General features: G+C 42.6%; 1 protein-coding gene across 1 annotated transcript in view; it reads left to right on the forward strand.

Annotated features, from left to right (window-relative positions):
* The first annotated feature begins 18,172 nt into the window (after positions 1-18,172).
* The window catches only part of LOC115457549 (vigilin-like), a 100,253-nt gene continuing 98,061 nt past the window's right edge, over positions 18,173-20,364 (forward strand). Inside the window, exon 1 of the mRNA XM_030187004.1 lies at positions 18,173-18,290. The gene's annotated coding sequence lies outside the window, so the exon portion shown is untranslated. The remainder of the gene's footprint in view (positions 18,291-20,364) is intronic.

Raw genomic sequence — 20,364 nt, forward strand, 5'->3', positions numbered from 1 at the left:
TTTGCTTCAAATTCACTTCATACAACAGAAATAATGTGATTATTCAGATCAGTGACTGGACACAGATGAGCTGTGTTTAACTTAATCATGAGCCCTGTTGAGGTGGTTTTTGGAGATGGAACTAATTTGGGTTTTCTACGACAAAGGGTGTGAAGACTTATACAATCAAATTTTTGAATATTTCTATAATTGTTCCTTCACACAAAGTGTAGCGCATGTTGTGTAGATCAATGAACCAAATTCCCGCTTTAAGGTGTTGTATTTTTAGACAACAGAAATGTGAAAAATGAATAAGGGTGTGAAGACTTTTGCAAAGAACTATAATGTAACATCTCAGAGGGATTAACAGTGGCAGTATGGAGGACAAAACAGAGACTTTTATGACCTCGATTTTTGCTCCTAGCCCTTGAGGGCTGCAAACAGGTCAGGTTTTCATGATACCCCTAATGAATATGCGTGAAAAAGATGTGTGTACAATTGAGATAGTAGTTGGCATGCAAATCTCTCTCATGCCTATTCATTAGGGGTATCCTGAAAATCTGATCTGAGTGTTGATGGCCCTCGAGAATGGGGACTGAAGACCAACGACTTAGGAGAGTAGTAAAAATCATTATGTGCAGTCTAGAAATGGATTTTAGTTACTGGGGCAAATTTGAGCTGGGGGTCGTGGAATAGGCCACGCATACAAGGTGTTATCTGAAGGACTTCTTACACAGGGACTTCTGTTATTCCAGGAATGCTTAAATGTATCCAGAACATTCCTCTTTGGATTTTCATTCCCTACAGAAATTTATGTATGCTTTTAAAGTTTGCTGCATGCATGGATTTCAGTAGGGGATATATACAATTTTTTTCTTCATAATCTTGTTCAGTAGTCCGTCTCCTTTCACCTTCTCTTTTCAAAATCCTGCCTGCTATTGCTTTATAACCTATCCTGTTAACCCGAGGTTCACACTAGATGGCCTACCATTGTTGTTTTGCATCTGCCCAGCCATATGTGTCTCTCAGACTTTAAAATATTTAAATTCTGAAGGACCAGGCTGAGAGTATCTTAATTTATTTTGTAAAATATTCAGTCATTTTGTATAATAGTTTTGTTTTTAAGAAAGACTGTGCTTTTATTAATCTTCTGTGTGCAGAAGATGTTGTGTCTTGTTCAAATTAGTGGCTCATTACTTTGTGACATTGTACGTGACCAGCCTCTGCTTGTCAGTGAGGTGCAAGTAATGGCTGAGATTGACATCGCTAATGAAAACGGGCAAGGGGGATTGATCTTTGATCTCTCTCAGTTCTTCCCCCTGCTGTCATAAAGAATAAAAGGATTTACAGTTCAGAAAACATTGGCTGTTCCTGAATCCCTTTACCTTACTCTTATGAACCTTTGTAGCAAAATGTTCTGGATGATAAAATACTGAATGATTTTATAGAAAAATGAGATGTACAAGGTACTTAGACATACAGGTGACATTCTGAGACACCACTGGAGTAACTTTATAGGGTTTTTTTTTTTCATGGTTAGACCTTGTTATAAAAGCTGTTCACTCAGGGGAAAACCTCTATTCATAGAGTACAAAATCATAAAGTCTGTTTATCAAAGTACTCACACAGATTATATATATATTTTAAACAAAAAAAAACAACATTTATTTAACATTTTGTGCCCTAACAGAATAATATACTTCGGAACTCACTTGATCGTCACTCAATTGTGCGCACACCGGAGACCCACTCATTCCTATCACCATTCACAACCTTTACCAGCACGGATCATAAAACTCAAAACACTGGTTGAACAGATAATGGCATTTTCATGTTGTACATTCTTATAGTTTCCAAATAATTCCTTTTATATTTCAAAAAGTTATCTTAATATTCCAGGCAAAAAAGCCCCTATTAAAGATCAAAGTTTAAGTAATCCTGTCCATATTATTGGCCAACTGTAGTTATTGAGTACGTGGCTAGAAGAATTCCAATATCTAGCTTAATGCTGCAATGGATTATTACCCATCTATCAGACGGGTTGCGTAAAGGTTTGTCCCCTAGGGGCAACACAGGATTCGACAGAAGAAGGCTACCGAAGAAACCATTCATATGAAAGTGATTCAACAAATTGCCCTCAACTAATCCAGGACCTTGTTGTACCCATAATAAAGGACTTTTCTAAACTTACCCAATGGTTATACACATATAGAAGTATGCATCAGGGCTTTTTTTGAGGGGGTACTGAGTACCGGCACCTTTCCATTGTCTGCTAAAATTGACCCATGGTCCTCACATTTTAATGAAAGCGCTCAAGCTCTACATACAATTCTGCCTTGTCATAGATTCTGTGACTGGTTGCAGGGGACCTGGCTATTGTGGGGTGGGTTCCTCAGTGATCACCTCACCCTTGCATAGTGGCCTGTCATTTGAGTACCGGCACCTTTTTTACTAGAAAAAACGCACTGGTATGCATGGCAATGGCAGAAGCCCACCCAGTAGCCACGCACCCTTGCTGGAGCTGGCAGGGATCGCCACCAGCTGAAGACCTCCTTGAAGATTCCCAGAACTCCCTCCAGTGCGACTCTGCAGTTGGCTGCAATTTTCCTGTGCCAACCAACACTGGCACTTGGCACATGCTTAACCTTTGCGCATACCATTGACTGCCGAACTGTGTTGGAGGCAATTCTAGGTGCCTTTGGAGGAGATCTTCAGCAGGAGGGGCTTGGGGAACCCCACCAGCTCAGGTATTTAATATTTAAAGTTGAGTTGGGGTGGTGGATGGAGGGGAGGGGCCATTATGCCCATAGGCACACCTAAAATTTGAGGTCTGGCTATGCCACTGGTGTATGATGATTAGGCGGTATATACTTTCACACAACCTGGAATGTTCAGAGGTGTAGTCACGAAATATATGTGTAGTTATAAAATACTAACGCACGTACTTTATCAACTGGAGGTGACCATTACTGTTTTCAAGTTCAGTTGATTTTACACTTTCCAACAGCTGCTAAACTTAAATCGAAGAATTTTTGAACATCTTCCATATTGTTCCAAGCAGCTATGGTTTGGAATTCTTTGCCAATGTCAGTAAGAATGATATGTAATTAAAATATTTTTTAGAAAAGCCGTTAAGACTTGAAGATTATTGGGAATGATGAATGGGAATTATAAATGAGTAGTTAACATATTTGCTGTCGTTATTTATGAATTACTTCCTTGATCTTTGTTCAAGTTCTCTTATTTTGTAACTAGGAAAAAATGCCCGTTTCTGAGCGGAATGAAACGGGCGCTAGCAAGGGGCCCCCTCCCTCCGTCCCTCGAAGCTACTTGCCTTGTTCGCTGTGGGCCGTTTCGGCCCTCGAGTGTCAATAGCTCCGCCCTCGACGTCATGACGTTTTGACGCGAGGGCGGTGCAGACACTCCAGGGCACACCGGATATCTCGGGCGCCTCAACTTCCGTGGAGGCTTCAGAACGTTGGGGTTGCCTTTATATATATAGATCCGCACAGAACCTGAATAAGGTAGTTACAGGCTATAAGAATTTTAATAACGTAATGTAAATGTTCCTGGGTGCATGTTAGCCAAGACTTCTGCAGGTTTTGTGATGCTATTTTCTAAAGACACCTGAGGCCCTCTTAGATTTTATCGAAGAACCCCAACTAGACACCTTCTTTATTTATTTGGTACACTTGTATCCCACATTTTCCCAGCTTGTGCGGGCTCAATGTGGCTAACAAAGTTACAAGAGAATTACATAATACAGCAGGATATAATAGTTATATAAAAAATTAACAAATACAGTAACGAAAGCAGCTAAATAAGAGAATACGGATGGGAAAACAGGAGCAACAAAAGGGAAGCAGACATAAGGCAAAAAGCAGGAAATCAAACAAAGCGGAAATAGGGGTAACAAAGCGGAAATAGGTGTTTAAAGAGTATGGAGGTCTTGGGGTTAGGCTTTACTAAACACTGCACTTCCTGCCCACATGACCTGGTATAAGATTACCTTCTGTGAGACCAAACCTGTCCTGTGGGTCCACCAGCCAGTTGGGTTTTCAGGATGTCCCTATTGCATATGAACATGAGAGATTTGCACATAATGGAAGTCGATTAGAAAGTGGGAGTCTAACAAAATACAGTTTTCCTCGGCAATCATCCTGGTACACAAACTATATTACCAAGAATATATTACCACAGACGACTGATAAATAAAGTGAGTGCCCTCGGTGCGGGACCTAGAGTAACTGATTGGGTAAAAAATTGGTTGAATGGTAGGAGACAGAGGGTAGTGGTAAATAGAGCTTGCTCTGAAGAAAAGGAGGTCGTCAGTGGAGTACCACAGGGATCGGCCCTAGGGCCAGCTCTCTTTAACGTCTTTGTGAGCAATATTGCAGAAGGGCTGTCTGGTAAGGTCTGCCTCTTTGCAGATGATACTAAACTCTGCAACAGGGTGGACACCCTGGAGGGTGTGAATGACATCATGAAGGACCTAGCTAAGCTAGAGGAATGGACCGATATTTGGCAACTAAGGTTTAATCCCAAAAAATGCAGGGTCATGCACTTGGGTCGCAAAAATCCGAGAGAACGGTACAGTAGGGGGTGTAGTGCTTCAGTGTGCGAAGGAAGAGCGGGACTTGGGGGTGATTGTGTCTGATGACCTTAAAGCTTTCAAACAGGTAGAAAAAACGACAGCCAAAGCCAGAAGGATGCTTGGGTGCATAAAGAGAGGCATGACCAGCAGGAAAAAGGAAGTGATAGTGCCGTTGTATAAGTCTCTGGTGAGGCCTCATTTGGAGTACTGTGTGCAGTTCTGGAGACCGCATTTACGGAAAGATATAAACAGGATGGAGTCGGTCCAGAGGGTGGCTACGAAATTAGTAAGCGGTCTTGAATGCAAAAAGGCTTATGAACCTCAACATGTATACGCTGGAAGAGAGGAGGGAGAGAGGAGACAAGATAGAAACATTTAAATATCTCAAGGGCATTTATGTACAGGAAGAGAGCCTTTTCCAAATGAAGGAGAGCTCTGGAATGAGGGGGGGGGGGGGCTTAGTAACCTAAGGAAGTATTATTTCACAGAAAGGGTGGTGGAGGCGTGGAATGGCCTCCCGGTGGAGGTGGTGGAGTCGAGGACTGTTCATGGGATAAGCATGTGGGATCGCTTAGGAACAGGAAGAATTAGGGGTTACAGAGGATGGGCAGACTGGATGGGTCATGTGGCCTTTATCTGCCATCATGTTTCTATGCTTCTAAGAAAGTTACAAATAAAAATAAACAGTATATATTGAATGTGATGTGCTCAGAAAACAATATGTGACATATCAGTGTGAAAAACTTCACCTTCAGCCACTGTCGTCTTTCATTGCATATCAGGTATTCCAATGAGTTGAGATCTAATGTCCATGATAAGTATTGTAGTCCACTTTTACTTACCCAATCTTCAAAAAGTAGATGCACTTATCTTAATTTACATCATGTATTTGAATTATAACCCTGCATCTACTGTGCGTACAGGTTAAGGCTCCTGATTATGGGGGGGATGAGATTGAAGAAGGAAACATCTCATCATAATTTGTGTTGGTAATTTATTATTTGATTTTTACTTCTCTATTTTATTAAGTCCCAAAGATTCTCAAAGGAAGAGCACAGTAGGCATGGGGGATGGTGAGGAACTTTGATAGTTGTGAAGTCAAGATGCCATACCTGCCTGAAGGGCCTTTTAGTTATAGTCAATAGTATTAAATTGAGTTGGGGGGGGGGAGGGGGCAACACATGATTTATGTTTATTCATCAGGGGCCCTGTTTACTAAGGTGCACTAGCGCTTTTTAGCATGTGCTAAAAATTAGTGCACACTATGGTATCTACACTGCGTGCTCTAAAAACGCTAGTGCGGCTTAGTAAAGAAGGCCCCAGGAGACTGATGACTTCTGTAGCCGCTGGAGGCAGCATAGCAGTGCGAGCTTCAGCTTATAACAAAAAGCATTGCAGTACTTAATGCAGTTTAAAAAAAAAAAAAAAGCCAAAAGGACACACGAAGGTCCTGAAAGGTGGAAAAGGGCCTCCCCTAGCATACGTCTCTCAGTACCCTTCTCCACCACTGCCAACTCCAGGCTCCGCTCATTCTGCCTTGCCTCACCCTATGCCTGGAATAATCTTCCTTTACCCATACGCCAGGCCCCCTCCCTACCCATCTTCAAATCTCTGCTTAAAACTCACCTCTTCAATGCTGCCTTCGGCGCCTAACCGCTCGAGAAATATAAAATACCCCAATCTATCCACCCTATCAGATTAACTGTTCACTCGTCCTCTAGATTGTTCACTTGTCTTTAGATTGTTCTCTTGTCTTTTAGATTGTAAGCTCTTTGAGCAGGGACTGTCCTTCTATGTTTGAATTGTACAGCGCTGCGTAACCCTAGTAGCGCTTTAGAAATGGTTGTTAGTAGTAGTAATATGTCATGTAATAAAAAGTAGGATGACTTTATCATAGAGCAATCTATTTGTCAAAGGTTAACAGAGAATGTACTTCAAATACTCCAAGGATTTGACTATGGTCATTTATTTTTTACATTTGTACCCCACATTTTCCCACCTGTTTGCAAGCTCAATGTGGCTTACATGGTGCCGTGAGGCGATAGCCACCTACGGTGAAGAAACAAATATAGATTGAAGTTATTTACAATGAAATAGATATAAACAGACACATCAAGGGATCATAAAGAGGGAAGTTATATAACAAATATAAAGTCCAATACAAGTTTGGATTTCTTTGTGGTGTTGTAGGATCTGCTCTTCCGAACAGGTAAGTCTTTAGTAATTTCCGGAAGTTGAGGTGGTCGTACGTAGTTACATAATAGAACTGAAGTGCCTGTTTTCAAAAGGAGTTAACTGAACAGCAAAAGGAACCCTACATAACACACATCGTGAGATTCGGTTTCAGTCCATTACGGGTGAACCAGCCTAGCATAGCATCTAGGCATTTGTTGATATCATAAAGGTCAGAGACCATACGATCAAACCTAAACCACCACCTGAATGTCGTCAGCATAGTAAATGCTACTTAGGCCCTGCATCAAATTTCCTGGAGGACCTCAAAAAGAGTGACTGATACCAGGAACAAATTAGAGGCCTGGGGCACCCCCACAACATAACTGATATTCTGTGGAGGCTTGGAATAAACTTCCTGAGCCCTTACGCCAAGCCCCCTCCCTACCCATCTTCAAATCTTTGCTCAAAGCCCACCTCTTCAATGTTGCTTTCGGCACCTAACCTTTATACCTTTCAGGAAATCTAGACTGCCCCTACTTGACTGACTGTACATTTGTCCTTTAGATTGTAAGCTCCTTGAGCAGGGACTGTCCTTCTGTGTTAAATTGTACAGCGCTGCGTAACCCTAGTAGCGCTTTAGAAATGTCAAGTAATAGTAGTAGCAAGTAGGGGAGATGCAGTCACACTTCATAGCAGCATCTTCTGATGGAGCCAAGTTGCCGGAGCTCTCCTCTAATTAATGTATTTTAGTATTGGGATTTATTTACCGCCTTTTTAAAGAACTTTGCTCAAGGTGGTGTACAGCAAGAATAAGTCAAAGAAAGGCAATAGACAAAGAAAACTATTTAAATAACAATACAAAGTATGGCATAGTAAGCAACAGTACAATGTGAACACAATATGCAACAAAACATCTTAATAGTCCGCTTAGGACATTGTTTCCCAAGTCGGTCCTGGAGTACCCCTTTGCCAGTTGGGTTTTCAGGATATCCACAATGAATATGAATTTAAGAGATTTGCATACAATGGAGGAAATGTATGCAAATCAATCTCGTGCATATTCATTGTCAATATCCTGAAAAACCTGACTGGGAACTACAGAATAGTGAAGAATAGTAAAGCTTTTGGAATCCAATGGATTACAGGACCTGAGGCAACGTGGGTGACCAGAGAGTTGGAAAAAGCTCAATCCAACTCTCTGGTCACCTTAGTCAAAGAAATTAATGAGCTTTTTCTGAGAAGACCTGCCTCTAGTGAAACCACATTGCCTCAGGTCCTGTAATCCATTGGATTCCAGAAGCTTTACTATTCTTCACTATTCTGTAGTTCCCAACCTCTTCCTTACTTCAGCTTTTGTGAAGAGGGACCCCTAGCACCCACCTGGAGTGTCTGGCCCAGCACTGCCCAGGTCCACCCATCCACGTGCCCCTACACTGGCATACCAACCTGTTTAAAAAGGCATATCCAACCAACCCAACATAAGTGCCTGAACTCTGCAACGTAACCAAACCACAGCTCGTAATGGACACCACATAACCCTCCCTCTCTTCTATCCCCACTACGCCCGAAACTCATGAACCTTATTCGACCACAACATCACCTTGTATTTGTTTCTCTACCGGACTTGGCGAACACCTTTATGGTACTATGTAAGCCACATTGAGCCTGCAAATAGTGGGAAAATGTGGGATACAAACGTAACAAACAATCAAATACATACATACATACACTCCACCTCCCTGCTGGGTCCCACTTGGCTCTGGACAAGTTCATCCACCCACAAGTTATTTTCTCAGTGGCTTCTAGGGGTACTGGGACCCACAATCCTAAGGGTCCTACAGTTCCTAGAAAACACCCACAGACTGAGAAAACAATGCCAGGATTCTTAGTCAGTCTAAGACAACAGAGCTAACAAACTAATAGGTTTATTATCAGAAAAAGAACAGTGAACGGTAAAAGTTTAAACAGAAACAGGTAAAATAACAAGGTATTACTTAAGTAGTACCTGGGGAGGTCAGGAAAAAGAAACTGCTCACAGGAACTGAACAGGGCCTCAGCACAGAGGTCTACTCCCAACTGAGACTGAGGAGTTCTAGCGCTATTCTGGGCTAGGTATTTGGCTTCAGGACCAATCAGGGCACAGAGCCTTAGCAGTAAGGATGTTTGACCAACGACATTGCAGGTTACTTTTCCCTTTTGGGGAATGTAGCTAAAAAGAAAACAGACCTCTGTTACAGCTATAATGCAAAGGTCAAACATCACCTGCTGGCCAACCAAGGGAAAAGTATCATAGGACAACAGATCACAAAGCATGAGAGCCCCCTGTTCTGCCACAACCACATCTGCTCTTCTCCAGTCCTCTGGGACCACTTGACACTAGAGAAAGGGACTTGATATACCACATTTCTGTGGTTATTGCAACTACATTCAAAGAAGTTTACATAGTGTATATAGGTACTTATTTATACCTGGGGCAATGGAGGGTTAAGTGACTTGCCCAGATTCACAAGGAGCTGCAGTGGGAATTGAACCCAGTTCCCCAGGGTCAAAGCCTGCTGCACTAACCACTAGGCTAGAACTTCCCCGAGTTCCTTCAGTCCCCTCAGATGTAGGCCATCTGGCTCAGGGGTGTAGCCAGAACTCACGATGGGAGGGGGCCAGAGCCCGAGGTGGGGGGGGGGGCACATTTTGGTGTGCCACTGCCACCACTCCCTGCCACCACGTCTCTGCAAATACCTTGGCTGGCGGAGGTCCCCAACCCCCGCCAGCTGAAGCCTTTGTCCAGCGCTGCTCTCCGGCGCCGTCACGTTGCCTGCCCTGTTGTCTCTTCCCCTCACGTCCTGCATGCTCCTTTTAGTGAAATTGAGCTTGCTCAGTTTAACTAAAAGGAGTGTGCCAGACATGAGGGGAAGAGAGAGAGCAGGGCAGGCAATGCTGCTGCCCCGGCGACCAGCGCTGGATGAAGGCTTCAGCTGGTGGGGTTGGGTACCCCCACCAGCAAAACCAGGAGCCCAGAAGAAATTTGGGGGGGGGGGGGGGCGTGGCCTCACCTAGCTACACCACTGATCAGGCCCCATTGCTTTATCCACCTTTTAGTTTAGCCAGCTGCTCACGAACACACGCCTCTGAAAATTATGCATGGACTACCACCCCTCCTTTTCTATTTGTGTTTGTCTTCTGCGATCCTGCTCCTGGCCCTCCAGCTGACTTTTAAAAATCATTAGTGTCTAAAGAGGCAGCTGGAACAGAACTGCATGAAAATATTTTTTGCCTTGGCACAGTGGGAGCAACGAATGGGGGTTCCCAGCTCTCCCTTAGCTGCAGGTCTTTGCTCCTCCCTCTAAAAGACTGAAGGGGAGCGCCCCAGCCGATAGTTTTAACGAGTTCCCTCAGGGCAAGCAAGCCCCTGGGCACCAGCTGAGATCTCTTAACTGCAGTGTTTACAGCACAGCTGATGATGAAATGCACCAGAGGCGTCTGCAGATCCTCAGTTGTATCCAAAATTACCATGCCATAGAGAAAATCTTTAGCAAAGGTAAAGTTTCCAAGGATTCCTGACCGTCCTCTAATCAGACTGCATTTAAAATTGTACAGTACTGTTAGATGCAGCCTGCTGGTGCTGTGCTACTACATGGGGGAGTGGAGGAGTGGCCTAGTGGTTAGACCACAGGTCTTGCAAACCAGAGGTGGCCAGTTCAAATTAATTAATTAATTTATTGCATTTGTATCCCACATTTTCCCACCTTTTTGCAGGCTCAATGTGGCTTACAATGTATCGTTATTGGTAGATGATAGATTAGAAGATAACAGTTTATATTACATTAACATAGTAACATAGTAACATAGTAGATGACGGCAGAAAAAGACCTGCACGGTCCATCTAGTCTGCCCACGATAAACTCATATGTGTATACCTTACCTTGATTTGTACCTGTCTTTTTCAGGGCACAGACCATATAAGTCTGTCCAGCAGTATTTCCCGCCTCCCATCACCGGCTCTGGCACAGACCCCGTATAAGTCTGCCCTCCCCTATCCTAGCCTCTCAACTACCAACCCCTCTTCCCCCCCGCCACCCAATTTCAGCTAAGCTTCTGTGGATCCATTCCTTCTGCACAGGATTCCTTTATGCCTGTCCCACGCATGTTTGAATTCCGTTACCGTGTGCTGACAACTTGTGTGCATGAGGACGCTGAGCTCAAGTAACAGCGAAAGCGAAAGAATAGAATAAGTGAGTTTTAAACAGTAGATATAACTAGAAAACAGTATTAATTGTAGGTAAGGTGGAGATGGCCTAGAGAATGGCGTAATCGAAGTTCAGAAGCAGATATAAGCAAAAACAGTGCTGATAATCGGTAGGACGGCAATGTATTACATTTATTGTTGCTGATCTTATTGGTATGCCTTGTTGAATAAGTGGGTCTTCAGGGATTTGCAAAAGTTAATTAGTTCATAAGTAGTTTTTAAGTTGCGCGGCAATGCGTTCCATAATTGTGTGCTCAGGTAAGAAAAGTTTGATGCATGTGTTAATTTGTATTTTAAGCCTTTACAACTGGGGAAGTGAAGATAAAGGAATGTGCGGGATGACCTTTTAGCGTTCCTGGGTGGCAGGTCTACCAGATCTGACATGTAGGCTGGGGCAGTTCCGTGAATGATTTTATGAACTAGCGAACATACACCTTGAACGCGATGCGTTCTTTAAGTGGAAGCCAGTGTAATTTTTCCCTTAGGGGTTTAGCACTTTCATATTTTGTTTTTCCGAATATGAGTCTAGCTGCGGTGTTCTGGGCGGTTTGAAGTCTCTTGATGATTTGCTCTTTGTAGCCAGCGTAGAGTGCATTGCAATAATCTAGGTGGCTGAGCACTATTGACTGTACTAGGTTGCAAAAGATGGTCCTTGGGAAGAAAGGTCTTATTCTTTTTAGTTTCCACATTGAATGAAACATCTTTTTAGTTGTATTCTTCGCATGATTTTCAAGAGTAAGATGTCGATCGATGGTAACTCCAAGAATTTTAAGGGTGTCCGAGACGGTAAGGGATAATTTTGGTGTGTTTATTGTGGTAAATTTGCTCGTGTTATGCTGTGAGGTGAGTATAAGGCATTGCGTTTTTTCTGCGTTGTTTCAGCTGAAATGCATCCGCCCATGAATGCATGATCTGGAAACCTTGGCTGATGTCGGTAATTTCCCTTAAATCATGTTTAAATGGGATGTAGATCGTTACGTCGTCTGCTTATATGTATGGATTGAGGTTTTGGTCAGATAGTAATTTGGCCAAGGGTGTCATCATTTGGCCAAGGGTGGAGGAGGAGTGGCCTAGTGGTTAGGGTGGTGGACTTTGGTCCTGGGGAACTGAGCTCGATTCCCGGCACAGGCAGCTCCTTGTGACTCTGGGCAAGTCACTTAACCCTCCATTGCCTGCCGCATTGAGCCTGCCATGAGTGGGAAAGCGCGGGGTACAAATGTAACTAAAATAAATGTTAAAAAAATCATTAGGTTGAAGCGAATTGGCGAGAGGGGGGATCTTTGGGGAACTCCACATTCAGGTGTCCATGTGTCTGAGGTGCTCGAGTTAGATATCACTTGGTAAGATTGTGTGGTTAAGAAGCCTTTGAACCACTTGAGGACGTTGCCTCCAATTCCGAAGTATTCAAGGATGTGTAGTAATATTCCGTGATCAACCATATCGAAAGCGCTGGACATATTGAATTGTAGAAGAAGTATGTTATAACCAGTTGCGATCAATTGTTTAAATTTAGTCATGAGAGTGACTAGTACTGTTTCGGTACTGTGGTTGGACCAGAATCCTGATTGGGAGTTGTGCAGAATGGAGAATTTATTTAAGTAGTCAGTGAGTTGATTGGTCACCATTCCTTCTGTTAATTTGGTTATCAGAGGAATGGATGCTACTGGGCAATAGTTGGTTAGATCGCTTGTGCTTTTCTTTGCATCTTTGGGTATAGGGGTAAGTAAAATATTTCCTTTATCCTTTGGGAAGAGTCCATTTTGTAGCATATAGTTCAGGTGCTCCGTAAGGTCTGCTATGAATTGTTGAGGGGCAGACTTTATTAGGTTGTTAGGGCATATGTCTAATTTGCAGTGAGACTTGGCGAACCTTTTGAGCTTTTGGGAGATGATGTCCTCCGATAGCGTCTCAAAGTTGGTCCAGGTTCTGTCCGCTGGGTATTCACCAGGGTTTGGGTCTAGACAGTCAAGGAGTTTTGCGTAATCTATGGTACTGACAGGTATCATAAGACGTAGTTTTTTGATTTTCTCATTGAAGTATTTCGCGAGATTGTCTGTTGCTGGTTTGTCCATGCTGTTAGAAGTTACCGGTGTAGTATCTAGTAATTTGTTCACGAGTTGGAAGAGTTTATGTGTGTCCTTGTAGTCTGGCCCAATTTTAGTTTTGTAGTATAGTCTTTTAGTTTGTCTTATGGTGTATTTATATTTTCTTTGTAGTTGCTTCCAAGCGGTGAGTGTGGAGTCATCTTTCTTTTTATTCCATGCTCGTTCTAGCCTTCTAACTTGCGTTTTTAGCTTTTTTAGTTCTTCGTTGAACCATGGTATTGAGTTCTTTCTGTGTGAGGTTCTGGTTTGGAGTGGTGCTATGTTGTCTAATATGTTTCTGCATCTATTGTCCCATTCTTGAAGAAATTGGTTTGTATCAGTCTTTGTAGACCATCCATTATCATAGAACTGTTGCCAGAATGTTAACGGATCTATTTTTCCTCTCGTGGTGTAGGTTATTCGTTCTTGTTTATGGGGTGATTCTTTCATTCGCCAGAGGAGGGAGAAGTTTGCTTTATAGTGGTCGGACCACAGTATGGGTGTCCATTTTATGTCTGTTAGTGCCATATTCAAGTCAGGGGCAAATTTATGTGTGATTATGTCTAGTGCATGTCCTTTAGTATGGGGTTGTTGCGTATTTGGCCTATGAAGGTCCCATAGTTGGAGGAATTCTTCGCATTCTTGGGTGTTTGTTGAGGTAGGATCTTCAAGGTGTAGGAAGGTATTCGCGGTTCTCCTTCAGCTCCTTTGGATCCAAAGTGACCCCGACGTAAAAGTTAGTGAACACCGCCATGGCACAGTAATCCAGAAGTGAAACATCTGTATCACAATGGTTGCCCCATGTAATATTTATTTATTTAGATTTTGCTCACACCTTTTTCAGTAGTAGCTTAGGGTGAGTTACATTCAGGTACTCTGGATATTTCTCTGTCCCAGGAGGGCTCACGATCTAAGTTTGTACCTGAGGCAATGGAGGGTTAAGTGACTTTCCCAAGATCACAAAGAGCAGCAGCGGGATTTGAACTGGCCACCTCTGGAAGCAGGCCTTGTGACCGAAACACAGTGTTGTGTCTAGTCCTTTTTATTGATAAGCTTTTCTACTCAAGATTGTCTGTCTGGTCTCTGGAACCTTTGGTTTACTACCCACTTTTCTCTTTCGCTGGTAAGGGGGTAAGCCATTTCAATTTAAATTAAAAGATAACTTGAAAACGTTGCTTCATAAATTGAAAGGCATACAAAACCATAAATAAATAAAAGAATAAAAACATTGTATGCAATTAAGAAAGTAAAACATGGAAAAGATATCTCCAACGTCTAATATAATTTATAAATATGCAAAAACACATAAATTGATGATGACTAGAGTATATGAATAAATAAAAATACCAAAGAATTAAAGTAAACATTAGGACAAGAAACAGCACTTTGTTTTATTCATTTCTTAAGTTGTCATTGATTTATCCTTTATACATTTTAGTAATATGTTTGCATATTTATTCACTTGTTTTAGACTCCTGAGGCAGGCACATTTGCCAAAACATGGTGCTGTGTCGAGTCGATTAGTGGCCTTTTTTTGAATAAATCCTGCGTATGACATTCTCTAACTCCCTCGTGTTTTTGGAAGTGTCTTGTCTACACTACCCATATAGCCTTTTCTAAAATACATACAGGAATACATGTGTGTTTTGCAGCTACATGGGGTGGGAGCGTCCATTTTACATCTATCAACAAGGAAAACATCAGCAGAGGGAACTCAGAAACGCGTCGTTCAGAATTTGCACATCAACATTTATGTATTTTTTTTTGTTTTAATTTGTGTTTAAATCTCTTTATTATTATACATTTTATACAAGCATATCACTTGCAAAAGAAAAATTCCACTATGGTAATAATTCTAAGGAAATTATCTGTACACAAATTAAATAATTCTATAGTTTCATATAAGTCCATTACCAGAGTCCAATAGTCCTATAAAGGAGACAAAGGAAAATAATCTTTACATCGACATTTATTTATTTATTGCCTGCTTAACGTATGGACCAGGTGAGGCTCTGGCCCAGGGTGAAGGAGATAAAGGGCACCAAATGCCTGAACCTGTGATGTCACTGGCCCTATAGGTTAAGCTGACCCAGAGCTTACCTGGTGGCGTTGTGTGTGCAGGGGAAAAAAAGAAGAGCAGGCAATCCCTTCCTCTTTCTGTCTTAGGCCACCTTTCCCCCCATCTACCTTTAAAGGCAGTTTCCCCTCCCAAACACAGACATCATTTCAATTAACACTAACCCCATCAGCCTCAGCATATTCCTTCTGCCCCGCCCCTTCCTTGACATAACTTACTGTTTCCACAGGGATTCAGCAGAGGACAGATTCCAGGGCTGATGCAGGTAGCCTTAGGAGGGGGAAATTGCCTTTAAAGTTAGGAGGGGGGAGGGGAGGATGGCCTGAGGGGGGGCGTGCCAGTGGGAGGGTGCCATGGTTTCTTGAGCTGGCCCTGGGTCAAATGTCCTTCCACAGTTCTGCCTGGATCACTCTGAGGGAGCCACTCAGGGTGCAACTAAAACGCTGCAGTTCTCTTTACAAGTAAGTCTTCAACAGTACCAAAAACCTCCAAACTCCCAATAGGAATCTTTCTCACTAGGGTCAAGAAATCTTAAGGATCAGAGCTAGCCAGAGTTGAGGAACCTTTAAATCCTTAACAAAGTTCTGATTTCTACTTATAGTGCCTTCGTCCTTTGACTATAAGACTTCGTGGGGAGCCACATGTTGACATTCTGCTAAGTCTCGTTTATACTTGTAACTTATGTTTTATTCCGATTTTTCAAGCACAACCCCCCCCCCTTCCTCCCCAGAAGTCGTGGGGAACCAAGTCCCTAATTCCTTCATCTGGGCCGGTAGTCTCTACGAGCTTCACCACTGTAGAAGTTCCTCCTACACTACCACGAGGAAAAACTGCATTCTCGCCTACTTCTCTCTTCTAGAAAACTCTAGGGGCTCACTATAATTATCCTGCTGGAATGAACCATTCTAATAACCTCCCTTGGGGCTGCCTTCTGAAATGGTGCAGTCCTCATACTTACACTGCCTCAACCTGATGTACTGTTCACCAGAGAAATGTTACTCTGGTAACAATCCAAAGGGCCTTTACATTATTGCTTCTCAGTCCAGATGTTCTCAGCATTTTTCACAGTTATAAAACTGGGAAAAAAACATGTAACAAAATATCAAATACAGTTATTTCTATCACATTTAAAAAGAAAAAAAAAAGTTATAACACGATTTTGAAGGAATATACCTGATAAGGATATAGCAATTATTTTCTCAAACTACTTCATTAATAAACAAATAAACAAGAGCAATGAATCAATTCTACAAAAAGATATTACATCAATTAAAGTAATGCCACACTGGGAAAAGACCAAGGGTCTATCGAGCCCAGCATCTTGTCCACGACAGCAGCCAATCCAGGCCAAGGGCACCTGGCAAGCTTCCCAAATGTACAAACATTCTATGCATGTTATTCCTGGAATTGTGGATTTTTCCCAAGTCCATTTAGTAGTGGTTTATGGACTTGTCCTTTAGGAAACTGTCTAACCCCTTTTAAAATTCCATCAAGCTAATTGCCTTCACCACGTTCTCTGGCAACGAATTCCAGAGTTTAATTATGTGTTGGGTGAAGAAAGATTTTCTCCGATTTGTTTTAAATTTACTACACTGTAGTTTCATCGCATGCCCCCTAGTCCTAGTATTTTTGGAAAGCGTGAACAGACGCTTCACATCCACCTGTTCCACTCCACTCATTATTTTATATACCTCTATCATGTCTCCCCTCAGCTGTCTCTTCTCCAAGCTATATAGCCCTAGCCTCCTTAGTCTTTCTTCATAGGGAAGTCGTCCCATCCCCGCTATCATTTTAGTCGCCCTTCGCTGCACCTTTTCCAATTCTACTATATCTTTCTTGAGATGCGGCGACCAGAATTGAACACAATACTCAAGGTGCGGTCGCACCATGGAGCGATACAACGGCATTATAACATCCTCACACCTGTTTTCCATACCTTTCCTAATAATACCCAACATTCTATTCGCTTTCCTAGCCGCAGCAGCACACTGAGCAGAAGGTTTCAGTGTGTTATCGACGACGACACCCAGATCCCTTTCTTGGTCCGTAACTCCTAACGTGGAACCTTGCACGACGTAGCTATAATTCGGGTTCTTTTTTTCCCACATGCATCACCTTGCACTTGCTCACATTAAACGTCATCTGCCATTTAGCCGCCCAGTCTCGTAAGGTCCTTTTGTAATTTTTCACAATCCTGTCGCGATTTAACGACTTTGAATAACTTTGTGTCATCAGCAAATTTAATTACCTCGCTAGTTACTCCCATCTCTAAATAATTTATAAATATATTAAAAAGCAGCGGTCCTAGCACGGACCCCTGAGGAACCCCACTAACTACCCTTCTCCATTGTGAATACTGCCCATTTAACCCCACTCTCTGTTTCCTATCCTTCAACCAGTTTTTAATCCACAATAGGACATTTCCTCCTATCCCATGACCCTCCAATTTCCGCTGTAGCCTTTCATGAGGTACCTTATCAACTATAATAATAAACCTCTTCCTTCTTCTTTCTTCCTTAATTAATCTCCACCCAATATTAACTATACCTGATATACTGGAATAATCATGTTTAACAACACTAAAGCCATTGAGCCTGCAAATAGGTGGGAAAATGTGGGATACAAATGCAATAAATAAATCTATCTAGATATGGGAAGCTTTCAAAGAAATAAAATAAAGCTGTCCAATAAGTGAAAATAAAATGTACCCTCTACATTGAAAGGCACTGCCTAATCCAACTGGAACAGATTTTGCTGCTGTTTTTGGGTGAACTAAAATGGCGCCAAGCTCCGCCTACTGGCTTCAGCCTCCCTAACGGGCTAGGTGGGCTTACGTCGTCTCTTGTCTCAATCCAACCTCCTCGCCGGCGCTCAGCCGTCTTTTTTTTTTTTTTTGACAGGACGCCGGCTCCTCCCCCTGCGCCGTGACGTCACCGGGCGCCTCTGCCGGCGCGCACGCGCAGACGGGGCAGCGGCGGCGGTTGGTGGACGCTCGGCGGCCGCGCGGAGGGGAGGGGGGATGTGAGGAGGCAGCGGTGTAGGAGAGAGAGAGGAGCGGAGAGAGAGGGGAGAGAGGCCGGCCGTGGCGTCTCTTGCCCGGGGCCGCTGGATGCTGCTCTTCTTTTCCAAGCGGAGCGGGTGAGAGAGAGCCCGGGGAGGGGGGAAGCGGTGGCTTTGGTCGTGGTGTTGCCGCCGCTGTAAAAAGGGGGGGGGGGAGGGGAGGAGGAGGTGGTGGCGGCGTTAGTGCCGCCGAGGCCTGACCTGAGGACGAGGTGAAAGGGGGAGGGGGAGGAGGTCAAGGTGAAAGGGGAGGAGGGGCGCCTGAGGGAGGGTTTGAACAATGGGGGTGGAGGGGTTAAGGAGATATGGAGAAAAAGGGGTGGGGGGGGGAATAAGAAAGGGAGCTACTACTGCTTATCATTTCTATAGCGCTACTAGATGTACGCAGCGCTGTACACTTGAACATGAAGAGCCTGCTGGACAGAGCTTACCATGTAATTAGGCCAGACAAACAGGGCAAATAAGAGATAAGGGGAATTTTAAAGTGAGGGTGATAAAATAAGGGCTCTGAACAGGTGAATAAGGGTTAGGAGTTGAAAGCAGCATCAAAAAGGTGGGTGGGTAGGGGGGGGGGTGATAGGACATGAGGCGGGCAGGTGTTATTGAGGTATCCCCTCCATATTTCGCAGTGTGTATTACTGGTCAGGCTCTGCTACAGAGACACGTTCATATGTTACCTTAGCTGCTAAACAGTGTGGTATGGAATATGTTTGGTACTAATATTACATAAGTGCAAGTTGTATGGAACTGATGTTTTCTTAGATGCTTCAAGTTAAAAATCAGGGTTGCGGATGCAGGGAGTATGGTCATCATATTAGTATTTGGGCCACCAGAACTTGATTACTGATTTGCCAGTATTTGTTTATTTGTTTATTATGATATTTATATCCCACATGATCTCAAACAGAATTGTAAGTTCAATGTGGCTCACAGTATAACAATATATATAACAAATGTAGAAAGGACAATGCATTCTGATTACATGGAATATAGCAGAATATATATATTTATATATATACAATAGATTAATAATAATAGGAACTCCAACACATCGCTACTTACTAGATAATTTGTGTTTTTTTGATTTATCGAATTGGATAATCTGTCTTCTATTTCTGATTTATTGAATTGATTATATCCATTATGTTACACTTGTTCTATCTACTCGATTGGCGATATTCATGACGGAACAATGTAAGCCACATTGAGTCTGCAAATAGGTGAGAAAATGTGAGATCCAAATGCAACAAACAAACAAATAGTATAACATGGAGTTCTGATCGTGTGCAACTTTATTTAAATTAGTCGCCTTACTTTCTAACTCCACTTACTCGCTTACCTATCTATGTCTTCCATTAATGGTTATACCCAACACTGTCAATTAAAATGTTCTGTTAGTATTGTGGTGCCATTTTACAATGCCATACTTTGTATTGCTGTTTGAATATTTTTACTGCTGTAATTGTCAGTTGCTCATGTTTGATTTGTTCTTATTGTACACCGCCTTGAGTGAATTCCTTCAAAAAAGGTAGTAAATAAATCCAAGTAAATAAAATATAACACATTTATAGTGTATATATAATAGAATGTGAATGCAGACAAGTTGTTGTTGTTGCAAGTTTAGTTAAAGGGTTAATTATTTCTGTTATTAGAGATCAATCTTATCCAGTGAGTTTTCAGTTGTATGAAGTAACTCAAGCTAAGGGCCTTTCTGTGGTTGGGAAAGGAACTTGAGAGAGCATAGTCTGAGGGGGGAATGGCTGGAGTGGAGCTGCAGTGATCCTCAAGTGGAGAGTATGTTAAAAGTAAACTCCGCTTTTTCCTTTCTAACAGTAGACTACAGGTGAGAAGCATGTCTGCCAGCTGTTGGTGCAGATGGAATTCAACCAATTGCTTTTGCATTGGAAAATTGGCATAACCCTTTATTTCATACGTGTCGGTCTTTACTCCTGTGTGCTAGAAAATTTTAATATCTCTGGCCAGGAAAAAACATGTAAATTCAACTGACACAATAAAATGTGGGATGGTGGCTTAGTGTAACTTGCCTTTCTGACATGCTTGTATTGTGGGTCTGACACAGTAGGACAATTCTGATATTCACATCTAGCCTAGTATCCTAACATTGGCCAATCCAGGTGATAAGTACCTGGTA

This window comes from Microcaecilia unicolor, chromosome 14 (assembly GCF_901765095.1).
Source record: "Microcaecilia unicolor chromosome 14, aMicUni1.1, whole genome shotgun sequence".
In the NCBI taxonomy this organism is placed as follows: Eukaryota; Metazoa; Chordata; class Amphibia; order Gymnophiona; family Siphonopidae; genus Microcaecilia; species Microcaecilia unicolor.